This window comes from Macrobrachium nipponense, chromosome 16, assembly GCF_015104395.2.
Source record: "Macrobrachium nipponense isolate FS-2020 chromosome 16, ASM1510439v2, whole genome shotgun sequence".
In the NCBI taxonomy this organism is placed as follows: domain Eukaryota; kingdom Metazoa; phylum Arthropoda; class Malacostraca; order Decapoda; family Palaemonidae; genus Macrobrachium; species Macrobrachium nipponense.
In genome coordinates, this window is record NC_087209.1 from 57300814 (window position 1) to 57315020 (window position 14207).

Here is a 14207-nt window from a genome sequence, read left to right on the forward strand (position 1 = left end):
CTAGTGTTTTATTTATAAAAATTTCTATTTTAATTTTGGACACAAGTGATGTAGAGAGTTCAGGAAAAAATAGTGTTTTATGTATGGCAATTTTTGTTTTAATTTGAGACACACGTTGATGTAGACTCAAGGAAATCCTAATGTTATATTTTGGAAAAAAAAAAACACAACACTTTTGTAATTTAACCTCATCTGTGACATCTTGTCGAATTAAACGAGAAATTATTCAGGTCTATTTTCAGGCCATTACTTTTTTTTCGGCAGATAGCGTGTTCTGTGGTTTGACCTGTGAGTGACTACGCGTTCAATAGATGGTGTTCAATTGCATGTGGAGGTTTGCAAGGAAGAGAGAGAGAATTCTTCAACGTTTAAACATCGTAACTCCTGACAATAATGAACGACAAATTATAATCGGTTATTTAAAACGTTCATACCAAACAGCCTATATATATTTTCTAATGAACAGAAGAGTCATTGACGTTTTAGGAGACTGAGAAAACTTAAAAAAAACTTTAAACTTAGTTTACAAAATCTTTTTTTATAGTTCTCTTTCCCTTAACGCATTGGCTCCGCTACGCCAATATCTCAAACATGAGGTTGAAAACTCCACGCTGTTGTTGACGTATGTAAAATGTTGACCTTGGATTGAAATCTTGTTTTTGGAGACTTTTGTGACCCGAGCTTCGATCAACTTGAGTCTCTCGTTTCTCGAGCATTTGCAGGATTGGGTACCCAGTGGAGGGTATTGGCATCAGTGCACCTCGCGCGGTGCACCGTAGACATTACTTCAAGTTCTATGAAGAGTCCTTTCCTCAGGCCCCCTAGCTGCAACTCCTTTCTGACTTTGTTTACGGTAGCTATGAGAGAGAGAGAGAGAGAGAGAGAGACCTTACAGACCTTACCTTACAGACCTTACATCTTGTTCGGGTTACCCCAGGTCCCTCAGTGTGAGGCACCTCTAATGTCTACCAGAGAGTTGCTAGTACATCTTCCGGTATATTTTGCATCTTCCAATCTTGGATGGTCTGGGATGCAGTTTAGATATTTGTCGAGCTTATTCTTAAACACATCTACGCTCACTCCTGATATATTCCTCAGATGAGCTGGCAACGCATTGAATAGACGCTGCATTATCGATGCTGGTGCGTAGTGGATTAATGTCCTGTGCGCTTTCCTTATTTTTCCTGGTATAGTTTTGGGCACTATTAATCTACCTCTGCTTGCTCTTTCTAATATTTTTAGTTCCATGATATTTTCTGCTATTCCTTCTATCTGTTTCCATGCCTGAATTATCATGTAGCGTTCTCTTCTCCTTTCTAGACTATATAATTTTAAGGATTGTAGTCTTTCCCAGTAGTCAAGGTCTTTAACTTCTTCTATTCTAGCTGTAAAGGACCTTTGTACACTCTCTATTTGTGCAACATCCTTTTGATAGTGAGGGTACCATATCATATTGCAATATTCAAGTGGACTACGAACATATGTTTTATAAAGCATAATCATGTGTTCAGCTTTTCTTGTTTTGAAGTGCCGTAACAACATTCCCATTTTTGCTTTACATTTTGCCAACAGAATTGCTATTTGATCATTGCATAACATGTTCCTATTCATCATCACACCAAGGTCTTTAACTGCTTCCTTATTTGTGATTGGTCTTCAATTATTAGGTCCCCTATATGCATATAGCTTTCTTTCTCTGTCTCCATAATTTATTGATTCAAATTTATCAGAGTTAAATACCATCCTATTTACCTCTGCCCAATCATATACTTTGTTAAGGTCTCTTTGTAGAGCGTTTTCCTATCTTCATCACAAGTAATTTCTCTACTTATTCTTGTGTCATCTGCGAAACTACTCACTACCGAATCCTTAACATTACTGTCTATGTCTTCAATCATAATAACAAACAGTATTGCAGCTAACACCGTACCTTGCGGCACACCGGATATTATCTTGACTTCATCCGATTTCTCGTCGTTTGCAATAACTATCTGTTTTCTGTTGTGTAAAAATTCTTTTAACCATCTTCCTACTTTATCCACGATATTGTGTTTTCTAATTTTCTTCGCTAATATATTATGGTCTACTTTGTCAAAAGCTTTTGCAAAGTCTAAATAAACCACATCTGTTTCATTTCCGCTTTTCATATTTTTGAATATGTTCTCACGGTGGACTAACAGTTGGGTTTGTGTACTTTTTCCGGGTACGAAACCATGTTGTCCTTTATTAAACAAATTATTTTTTATTAAATGTTTCATAATATTTTTCTTCATTACCCTTTCATACACTTTCATAATATGTGATGTTAGACTCACAGGCCTATAATTACTTGCCTCTAGTCTTGATCCACTTTTGAAAGTAGGGGTATATATGCTAATTTTGTGCTCATCATAAATCTTGCCTGTATCTACACTTTGTCTTAATAATATTGCAAGTGGCTTTGCGATAGAATGAACTACTTTCTTTAACAAAATAGCAGGCACTCCATCAGGCCCTGCAGCAGCTCCATTTTTAATTTCATTAATAGCTTGCACAATATCAGCTTCATTAATATCTATGTCAGCTAAATATTCACTATTTTCATCCCTTACTTCTATATCATTATCTTCATTATCTATTCTAGGGGTGAATTCTCTCTATATCGTTCTGCCAATATGTTGCAAATTTTCTTTTTTTCATTCGTTAATCTCCCTTCAATTCTTAGAGGGCCTATTTCTATTCTTCTTTTATTCATCTTCTTCGCATATGAGTATAAAAGTTTGGGATTTTGCTTGATATTTAATAGGGTTTTTTCTTCCAAGTCCCGTTTTTCATTTTCTTTTGATTGTATAATCTTTTGTTCTGCATTTTCTATCTTACTTTTTCGTTCTATAACTTTCCATGCATTTTTTTCTTTTGCAAGACCTTTTTTCCACTTTCTGATTATCTGGAACAAGATCCTTCTGTCTCTTGGTATGCATGACTGATGTTTACTTTTCTTCTTCGGTATATATTTATCCACTATTTTCTCTAATATTTTATATAATATCTCCGTATTTACCTTTATGTCATCACTTACGAAAAGAGAGAGAGAGAGAGAGAGAGAGAGAGAGAGAGAGAGAGAGAGAGAGAGAGAGAGATTCTGAAACGTAAATTTTAAGAGCAAATCTTCCTATCGTCTATGATAACCGTACTCGTAACAAAACCGAAATAACCCAACAAGTGAAGAGAGAGAGAGAGAGAGAGAGAGAGAGAGAGAAGAGAGAGAGAGAGAGAGAGAGGAGAGAGAGGGGGGGGGGTGTCCGGTAATTTTATTGCAGTATTTTCGTTGAGGTAATTTCGTTGCAGCAATTTCATCGCATAGCAAATACATATTAGAGAATTTCAGTGCAAAGTAAATACATTGCAATGCATTACAAATCACGGTAATTTCAGAGCAATAGTTCAATAGGGCGATAGTTTATTATTTCTAAACAACCCGCTTTTTGCTCAAGCCACGTCTACTACTTTTCCTATATAAGAAAAAGCTCATTGATAATGGTAGTCTATTTGTGAGAGAGAGAACAACTGGTGAAAATACCATTTGGAAATGTGATCAGGTTTATGCAACTAAGTGCCGGGCTAGAGTTCATACAAATCAAGAATCTACTACAAAACAGAGTTGGAGAACACAATCATGCAGGCAATGATGCTCGTGTTAAAACTACTAAAGTTATTAATGCCGCAAAAGAAAAAGCTATTTCGACGCAGAAAACTACTCATTGCATCGCAACCCAGGCAAACATTGGCGTATCACAAGCTGTTGCTGGTCAGCTACCGACCCCTCAGCATTTAAAAAGGAATATTCGAAATGCTAGAAGTGTAGCAGCACAAGTGCCTGCGAAACCTGCATCTTTATTGCAGTTAAATATACCTCCAGACTACACGATAACACACGCAAATCAACCCTTTCTTCTTTTTGACAGCAATGATGGACTAGACCGAATTATTATATTTTCAACTCTAAGAAATTTACAGGTCTTAGCCAGCGCAGATAAATGGTATGCAGATGGTACTTTCCAAACAATACCTCCTTTATTCAGACAGCTGTACACTATTCATGGTATAATGAATGGCGATGTTTTGCCTCTTATGTTTATGTTTTAATGGCTAAACAAACCGAAGAGAGTTACGAGAAGCTTTTACTAGAACTAAAAACCTTAGAGCCAACATTATTACCTAGAGTCCTAGACAAATAATGACCGATTTCGAATGGGCGGCAATTAATGCTTTTAGATCAGTTTTTCCCAATTCAATTAAAAAAGGTTGTCTATTTCATTTTTCACAATGTATATTTCGGCCTATTCAAAGGAATGGCCTACAACAGTTGTATGAGAGCGATGCAGATTTTGCATTAAAAATGCACATGATTACTTAAATTGCATTCGTGCCTTTCGTAGATGTAGGTGGCACATTTGAATTCCTAATTGATAATAACGATTATCCTGAAAATACACAGCCTGTTTTGGATTACGTGGAGGATAACTGGACGTCGACCTCCTCGATTTGATCATATTTTATGGAATTGCTTCGACGATGCCAGGCAAGGTGCCTCTAAAACAAACAGTTGTTGTGAAGGTTGGCATCGCTCATTCAGCGAATTGGTTGGCGCATCACATCCTACTATTTGGAAGTTTCTCGATATTTTGAAAAAAGAGCAATCAAGAAATGAAGCTACAATGGAACAGTATGTCGCTGGTACAGACATTCCTCGCCGTAAAAGAAAAAAAAAATTATAAGGATAGTGCCGTTAGAATGCAACGTATCGTTAACGATTATTAAAATCGAGAATTGCTCGACTATCTTAGGGGTATTGCCCATAATTTGTCTTTTTGAATATTGATGGCAATAGGTTTTTTTTTCTTTTTTAATAACAATAAATGTGTGTGTGTGTGATTTTAGTTTATCTTTGTTTTTTTAAACAATGTATTTTATTACCATGTATTAATATGTATTAGTATTCGAATAAACACTTTCTTGATAAAAAATTATTTTTCCCCCCTTTTTAAATCTTATGGTATATATAGTTATGTGATGAAATTACCGTGAGATGTAATGCATTGCAATGTAATTACTTTGCACTGTAATTACTTTGCTATGCAATGAAATTGCTGCAATGAAATTACCACAACGAAATTACTACAATGAAATTACAGTGAATTAAAGAGAGAGAGAGAGACGAGAGAGAGAAAGAAGAAGAAGAAAGAGAATCCAGAGAGAAGAGAGAAGGAGATAGAGATTCTGAAAAGTAAATTTTAAGAGCAAATCTTCCTTTGTCTACGATAGTCGCACTCGTAACAAAACCGAAATAACTCAAAGAGAGAGAGAGAGAGAGAGAGAGAGAGAGAGAGAGTAGAGAGAGAGAGAGAGAGAGAGTGAGAGTAGGAGAGAGGAGAGAGAGAGAGAGAGAGAGAGAGAGAGAGAGAGATTCTGAAACGTAAAGTTTAAGAGCAAATCTTCCTCTGTCTAAGATAGTCGCACTCGTAACAAAACCGAAATAACCCAACAAGTGAAGAGAGAGAGAGAGAGAGAGAGAGAGAGAGAGAGAGAGAGAGAGAGACGTCTCGCGTGGCGTCCACTTTCAAGGCCGACCTCGTAATTGGTGCCCTTGAAACACCAAGGGAAAAAAAACAAGAACGTAAGACAGAAACAAAGGAACAGTCCGTAACTTCTACCTGTCCTGGTGAGGCACAGAGGAAAGCAAGTCACCTCTTCTAATGTAACCGTCCATTACGTTAGACATGCGATCGTCTGATGAATAAAAACCGTCCCAGAAGGATTACTTGACAGCAGGGCAAACGGTCGTTGAAATATTAAAGACGTATTTTTTTGGATATTAGATGGAAATGCACTTAGAGGAAGGTACTACGTCAGTGGTATTTGTTCTCAAAAGCAAAATTCATCAGGAAAGAAAGATGTGTTCCTGGGGGAACTTCTGAAAGAGAGAGAGGGAGAGAGAACTAGCTAAGATCCACCTGCTTATCTCTCTCTCTCTCTAGTAGCTGGCGTTATGCCGGCACTGGCTGGCCTTTGCCTAATGGCTGTCCCATACATGTAGTAAAGTGTTAAATGGTAATTAGATGTGTGGTAGGGAACTCTGGATTTGGTCCTTGCAAACGAAGTGGTCCTGGTCCAGTAGAAAATGATTATCCGGTTTATTTACATTATTGGGTGCAGGGGGGGTTTGGTGTCAGTCTTAGTTGGCTGGTCAGATCCCTAAGGTCCACGCCAGTCCTTTTGGTTAGGATTGGCATAGGACAGTCTCAACTTCAGCCTGTCAGAAAACCTGTTGAGTGATATTCTTGGCTAGATATGGGACAACTTGCCATTAGAATTTTGATTCCTAATCTGATGTGACAGCTTCAGCTCTAAGGCCTCAGGGAACGCACTGTCTCCGTTACAAAAGCGATGGTTGACAGCTTCAATCCCCCAGGCCTCAGGGAATTCAGTGTCTCCGTTGCAAAAGCGAGGGTCGTCAGCTTCAATCCCCCAGGCCTCAGGGAATTCAGTGTCTCCGTTGCAAAAGCAAGGGTCGACAGCTTCAATCTCCCAGGCCTCAGAGAATTCAGTGTCTCCGTTGCAAAAGCGAGGGTCGTCAGCTTCAATCCCCCAGGCCTCAGGGAATTCAGTGTCTCCGTTGCAAAAGCAAGGGTCGACAGCTTCAATCTCCCAGGCCTCAGGGAATCCAGTGTCTCCGTTGCATAAGCTAGAGTCATCGTCTTTCTCTATTCATCCCTTCCTCATTTATATTTAAGCTTCGAGAACAGAACAGGACATTCAAGATTCAACACTCGGCTTCCCCTAATAATCCTGGCCTCAGGTTGCGCTCTGAATTGTATTTAGCTTCTCCTGACTGGATGCAATTGGTAAATTGCGGAAGAATATATGCACGTTCACACAGACACACACGTGCTTGCTTTATTAGTTTACATGTTTCTTTTCCTGCTTTTTTCACGACAACGATTTCCGTTATTAAGTTCATTAATAAGGGGTTATGCCAGAGTATGCTAAACAAGATGACATGAGAGAGAGAGAGAGAGATTTGACGAAGTCAAGTGCCATCTCCAACGGACTCAAGTGAAATATCTAACATATCCCTCATTGTCGGTTCTCATGCTATTCGTTAGTTAATGTTCCTTATTTATAATTAACGAGCAATTGTCCTAATCTCTGAAATATCCATGAAGATAAAATGCATCTCCATTTGGCTTCGCAATAAGAATTGACCATAAATGATACTGAAATGAATTAGAAACAAAACTCTACTCTGTCTTTACCGTCGAGTGACGTATATTCGTGACTTCGGCTGTCACCTGCCTGTCACTCCGTCATCAGCGAAACGTTTAACTAGAGAGAGAGAGAGAGAGAGAGAGAGAGAGAGAGAGAGAGGAGATACTTATCATTGAGATAGTGTGCTCGACTGGTCACGCCAAGGTAAGACCCTGTCATTTTTTGTCCACAAATTAGCCCTCAGTGGTTACGTCATCACCCTAACCTCCCCTCCCCCACAATCCTCTCCCTCCCCTGCCCTCTTCTCCCTCTGACCCTCCACCCCCACCCCCACGTACATACGTATTTATCGCTTAATATCCTCTTACTATAATTGGCTAGGACCCTGGACCTTCGGTAGCCAGGTAATAATCCCCTGAGTGTTGCATGTATTGATAAATTGCGTCATTTGTAACAAAGAGCAGAGTAAAAATAAAAAGTTTTTTAAGTGCCATTACACGACTTTTGAGAAGACAGTATTCTTGCCATGCCATAATTATAAAACACTTGTGTCAGACAGCGTGAAGCAACTGCCTGCTTTGACAGCGTCTTGTGGAAAACCCGTATTTCTTGTCACGTTATTCCTCGGGGAATAACAAAGAAATGACAAAGCATTTGGGAGGCTGTATTCTTCTTCTTAGTGTCGGCAGTGCACCTCACAAGGGTGCACTGTAGGCATTGATAAAGGTTCTTTGCAGCGTCCCTTCGGCCCCTAGCTGCAACCCCTTTCATTCCGTTTACTGTATCTCCATTCATATTCTCTTTCTTCCATGTTGCTATCCACGTTTTCCTAACAATTATTTCAAAATGCAATTGCGAAGTTTCCCTCCTGTGACACCTTTACTCTCGACTTCCTTTCAATGACCTCACAGGTCCTAGCGGTTGGCCTCTGGCCTTAACTCTATCTTCCATTCCATTTCTGTATTCTTGTCGAGTGACAAACGATTGAATACTTTTTTGAAAGACATTTCGGAAGCAGGTATTCTTGTCATGTTTTTTCTTTATTAAAGCAATTTTTTTGTTTTTGTTTTGTTAGAGAGCAACAAGCATTTATTAATGGGCCTTTGCAAGATATTTTTGGAAGTTTGTAATCTGTTGAAGCCAAAGTCATAAAGTACTTTCATTAGCCATGCTGGTTTTAAGGACGTTTTGATTGATTTGATGTAATGAATTTAAAGGCTATATTTCTGTTCAATGATTTTGCGTTTCCACTTATAACTGAGAATACATGAACGTGTTTAATTTGTGTTCTTTTTATTTTATCCTTGTTGTTAGTATGAATAGTACTAATTATGAGTATTAATTAAAAAAAAGACCGCCTCACGTTAAGTTTGGAATATAATGTTTTTGTAACTTATGCGTCAAGGAGAAAATCTTGCACGCGTCTCGGGTAAGCTGGAGGTCGATTCACGCCTTGCTTTTTCAAGAATGTCCCCCATGTTCTCCTATATAGTCTGGCTACAGATGGTTGAGATCCGAAAGGGGCTAGCAATGCTGCCGTATGTTTTTTAATGCCATTCAAACGTTTCAGGAGAAAAAGGTTGCAATCTGGTAAGGTTTTGGCATTTTCTCGTGTATGAATGAGTGAGTAAGTGACGTGACCGCTAAGGGTCACAGTAAACAATTCGACTGTCTGTCAATTTCTCGTCGCTGAAGGACCTCACAGGTACCAGCTGTTGGCCTCTGGCCTAGATTCTGTATTGTGATATATTCTAATCTATATTTGTTTCTTGCTCTATTCGCCGTCCCATCCTGTAGGTTCACAGCTGCACAACTTTCTGCCTTTCACGTTTCCTTGGAATGGAACCTATAATACTTTATTTTTAAAGTACTTTTTTTGGGACAACTTGAAGAAAAAGTGTTTGTCGAATTCACACGCTTTCGTCGAGGACAGCACTCGTGAAAGGGCTCGCTTGGGATAACACAGAAGGGGAAGGTGTTTCTCCTGGTATTGAATCGATACGTAAATGAATTATTTTTGCCTAAAAATAGACAGAAATATAGATAAAGGTGCGCACATTTCACTCGCCTTTGTTGAGGCTGGCACTTGTCGAAGTGCTCGTATAAGATATGATCACTTTAAGCGAACGGTGTTTCTCCTCATATCGTATCGATACAGAACTGGATTAACATTGCCTGGAACTAGGCAGACAGACAGACAGATATCCGATACAGAACTGGATTATCATTGCCTGGAACTAGGCAGACAGACAGACAGATATCCGATACAGAACTGGATTATCATTGCCTGGAACTTGGCAGACAGACATATATTCGATACAGAAGTGGATTATCATTGCCTGGAACTAGGCAGACAGACATATATTCGATACAGAACTGGATTATCATTGCCTGGAACTAGGCAGACAGGGAGACAGATATTCGATACAGAACTGGATTATCATTGCCTGGAACTAGGCAAGGAGACAGATATTCGATACAGAACTGGATTATCATTGCCTGGAACTAGGCAGACAGGGAGACAGATATTCGATACAGAACTAGATTATCATTGCCTGGAACTAGGCAAGGAGACATATATTCGATACAGAACTGGATTATCATTGCCTGGAACTAGGCAGACAGGGAGACAGATATTCGATACAGAAATGGATATCATGCCTGACGAAGGCAGGTGAGGCATAGAGAAGGAGAACTAGGAGACAGGGAGACAGATTATTCCGACAGAACAGATTATACACGGGAAAATAAAGGAACAGAACAATATTCGATACCAGAAAACTGGATTATCATTGCCTGGAACTAGGCAGACAGGGAGACAGATATTCGATACAGAACTGGATTATCATTGCTAGAAACTAAGGCCAGGGACAGGGAGACAGGATATTGATACAGAACTGGATTATCATGCCTGGAACTAGGCAGAAGGGAGACAGATATTCGATTCAAGGAAATGGGATTTATCTTGCGGAATAGGCAAGGAGGACTATATTCGATCAGAACTGGATTATCATTGCCTGGAAACTAGGGCAGGACAGGGAGACAGATATTCGATACAGAACGGGATTATCATTGCCGCACTAGCAGGGACAGGGAGACGATTCGATACAGAACTGGATTATCATTGCCTGGAAATAGGCAGACAGACAGATATTCGTGGGCACTGACATTCAGAAGATCGAACTTCGGTAATACTTAAATCAAACGTGTTCCTTCTGACAGCAAAGTCTTGCATGACGGGATTATCATTGCTTGAAAAGAGGCAGACAGACAGATACACATACACAGGGTTTTAGTAACAGGGTGTTTACACTTTCACCAGTAACAGGGTGTTTCATAGCAACGTGTGTGGTGCCAAAAAAAGAAAATTACAACTCGTTCAATGAAAACCTTCACAGGAATTAATATATTTTTTTCTTTCACTGCGTGATAAGATTGTTGTAGTAAATGTGATGATAATTGCGCTGCTCTGTTGCTATGGAACGCACGCAAGCACTCGAGGGATGACTTGCGTGTGTGTGCGTGCGTGCGCATGCACCATACGCACATACGCGCACTTTCAATTACAAGGTTTTATGCTTGTCTATCCTTGTTATATATATATATATATATATATATATATATATATATATATATATATATATATATATATATATATATATATAGATAGAGAGAGAGAGAGAGAGAGAGAGAAGAGGAGAAGAGAGAGAGAGAGACGAGAGAGAGAGAGAGAGAGAGAGAGAGAGAATCATATATATATATATATATATATATATATATATATATATATATATATATATATATATATATATATTATTATTTTCGTTTGCCTCAATAAAGGGTCCGAATAGGACCGAAAGTACTTGGCTATCTCGCTTTTTCATTTTTTCCTTCGTGGCAAAAAACCTTTATTTATATATATATACATATATATGTGTGTGTATATATATGTGTGTGTTGTTTATATCTACGATCTTAGATAACAAGATAACCAGAACATCCCAACAATTAACTCACCTGTTACCGAATCACGAACCCACGCACGCAAGCACCGGAAGCATCACCATCATCAGCATCTCTCTCTCTCTCTCTCTCTCCTAAGCCTCACACGATCCGCGCTGCTGCTGATCGCTGCTGCTGCGGTTGCTGTTGCAACCGCATCTTCCCTTTAAACGGGCTGCATAATCAATGTCGTTGGCCCCCCACCCCCCTGTAGGATACTATTCCGGAATCCCGAATTCACCGAGAGGCTTCTTCTCGTCTCCTTTCGTTGACCCTCCGAATTTTGGGGGAAGCTTAGAGACACCACCGGACAAGGTCACCGTCATCAAAGTTCGTCTGGTTCCCCTCTGCTCTCTCTCACTTTTCTCCCCTCTCCCCCGTGAGCAGTTTCGAATCGTTGCTGCTGCTGACAGTGTACCACCCGCTCCACAGGGATGGATGTTCCTTCCTTCCACTCGCCGTCTTCCGGGTTGGAGGTATTCGCCCTGAAAAAGCCGCTCGCTTCCGTATGTCTCTCCCTTTCGCACTGACGAAGAGCTGAGAGAACTCTCCCTTTCTCTCTCTCTCTCTCTCTCTCTCTCTCTCTCTCTCTCTCCACTCCCACACCGACGGACGGGACCGATGCGTCTCTCGCACCTCCTCACAGCACCGTATCTTCGATGACACTGCCGGAGTGCCACGCTGCACAATGCCGTTCCTGCTGCCTGGCTGCCTGTCTGCTCCGTGTCCGACGTCTGCACTGGCACTTCAGGCACACCCCAACACACCCCACCACCCCCTGCCTCCCACCCTACCCTACCGGCAACTGCCAAGGTTTCCCATTTTGGTCGACGCTCCCGTTCGTTCGTGTTCATGGCATCAGTGAGCCGTTACAGCGATGCGTCCCCTCGATTACTACTAATACTACGACTGACGTAGCCTGTATTATTTTCGTCCGCATTTGTTTTGATCCCCGCCGCTTCTGAATTGTCTCGAGTCAGAGAAGAGGCAGACAGACATTCTCTCGGTATTGTAGGTATTTCAAAGGGAGACCGACAAATTTGGTAGCTTGATTCTAAATTGTTATTTGAGACGTCGCAGGTCGGTGTATTTTGGGGATGTTGAAAGTGACCCAAGATGCGAATTGATCATGGATAGATTCAGGTATCCAGCAAACTCTCTCTCTCTCTCTCTCTCTCTCTCTCTCTCTCTCTCTCTCTCTCTCTCTCTCTCTCTCTCTCTCTCTCTCTCATTCGAAAATTCATGATCTTTATCCTTTGCGCGTAGGATTAGACATCGTCCAGGCTTCGAAGAAATTATGTGCATCTCCTGAATTGCATGTACAGATAAATTCACCTTTTTTTTATTGAGTTTGATAAACAGTAATCCAATATTGGTCCACAACCTTCTTTTCGAATGGTATCAGAACACGAAACGAAACTGACAGCTGCATTTTTTCACATTAAACGTTTCCCTTGATTGTCCTTAGAACTGATCTGGGTCACGTGACCTAACTTGTGTTGCTTCGCTTTCATCGTCGTTAGCTTCATTTGAGATAGGCTTTCATTCAGTCTTATTTCTTTGCCGGTTACTTTTGAATCAATGTTCTTGAGTTTCTATTGTTAAATATCTTCAAGTTTCCATATTATATTAGCTGCACAAGAAAACTATTGAGACGGCTATTTGTCCGTGGGCACTTTTTCTGTCCGCCCTCAGATCTTAAAAACGACTGAGGCTAGAGGGCTGCAAATTGGTATGTTGATCATCCATCCCCCAATCATCAAACTTATCAAATTGCAGCCCTCTAGCCTCTGTAGTTTTTATTTGATTGAAGGTTAAAGTTAGCAATAATCGTACGTCTGGCACCGCTGTAGTTGCCAATAGCACAGGCCACCACCAGACCGTGACTGAAAGTTTCATTGGCCGCGGCTGACAGAACGTCATGGGCCGTGGCTGCGAGTTTCATACAGCAGTAAACGCTGTGTAGAAAACTCTTCAGAGCATTGATTTTTTACTTGTTGATTGAGTTCTTGAGACAAATTGTTAACTACAAAGTCTGTTTTCCAAAACCTCTATTGCACCTTGACCCCAGATGACATACGTCATGCAAGGTCATCGAAACACATCCAGAACAGAAGGAGGAAAAATCGTCACGCTCCTCGTGACCTGTTGATAAACCCCTATCACACTGGTATCGTCAATGAGCTGCAACACTGATTTTTCTTCAGAATGATTAGTTACCTTGACATACATCTGCTGAGTGTTTATGCAATTGCTTGATCTGTAAGCTCATGAGTTTTTACCGTGTCATGTGAGGAGAAATTCGAGAAGTATCGATTCAAAACATTTTATGCCACAAGGTAAAATTTCCCGAGACTTACAAATAACAGGAGTTTGTCTTCAGGGCAGAATGTATATTGTAGGAAGTAGGACATTCCTGTATATAGCTTTATAAAGTTAAGGGGTCTCTCTCTTTCTTCCATCTTACTTTCCTCCACCCTCTCCTTACAATTGATTCATAATGCAACTGCTATGAGGTTTTCCTCCTGTTCCACCTTCCAAGCCTCTTTCTGTCAATTTCCATTTCAGCGCTGAATGACCTCATTGGTCCCAGTGCTTGGCCTTTGGCCTAAATTCTATATTCAATTCAATTAATCAAGTCAAGGGTCGGTTGCCTTAATGCGGCTTCTCCAGCTACCTCTATCGACACCCTTTTTCTCCAGCGCCTCCCTCACTTTATCTTCTACTCCTACTCTCTCTTCCCTGTATATGTCGCACTTAACCCCTTTAATTATACTTCTCATGGATCAATTACGATTTCAGTACCCATCTGCCAAAGATCTCCTGCAGACAATCCAGAACCTGTTCACAGAAATGAGTAATTTTCTGCCTCTACCGAAAACTAAACTATCGTGTGGCAGAGATGGCGATTTTGAAAGCTTCCCTTTTTGGTGCCGGAGCTAGGCTAAAAGGCCCAT

General features: G+C 40.4%; 1 protein-coding gene across 1 annotated transcript in view; it reads right to left on the reverse strand.

Annotated features, from left to right (window-relative positions):
- Positions 1–11955, reverse strand: part of LOC135195726 (uncharacterized) — a 73431-nt gene extending 61476 nt beyond the window's left edge. Inside the window, exon 1 of the mRNA XM_064222149.1 lies at positions 11266–11955. The gene's annotated coding sequence lies outside the window, so the exon portion shown is untranslated. The remainder of the gene's footprint in view (positions 1–11265) is intronic.
- Positions 11956–14207: the final 2252 nt, after the last annotated feature.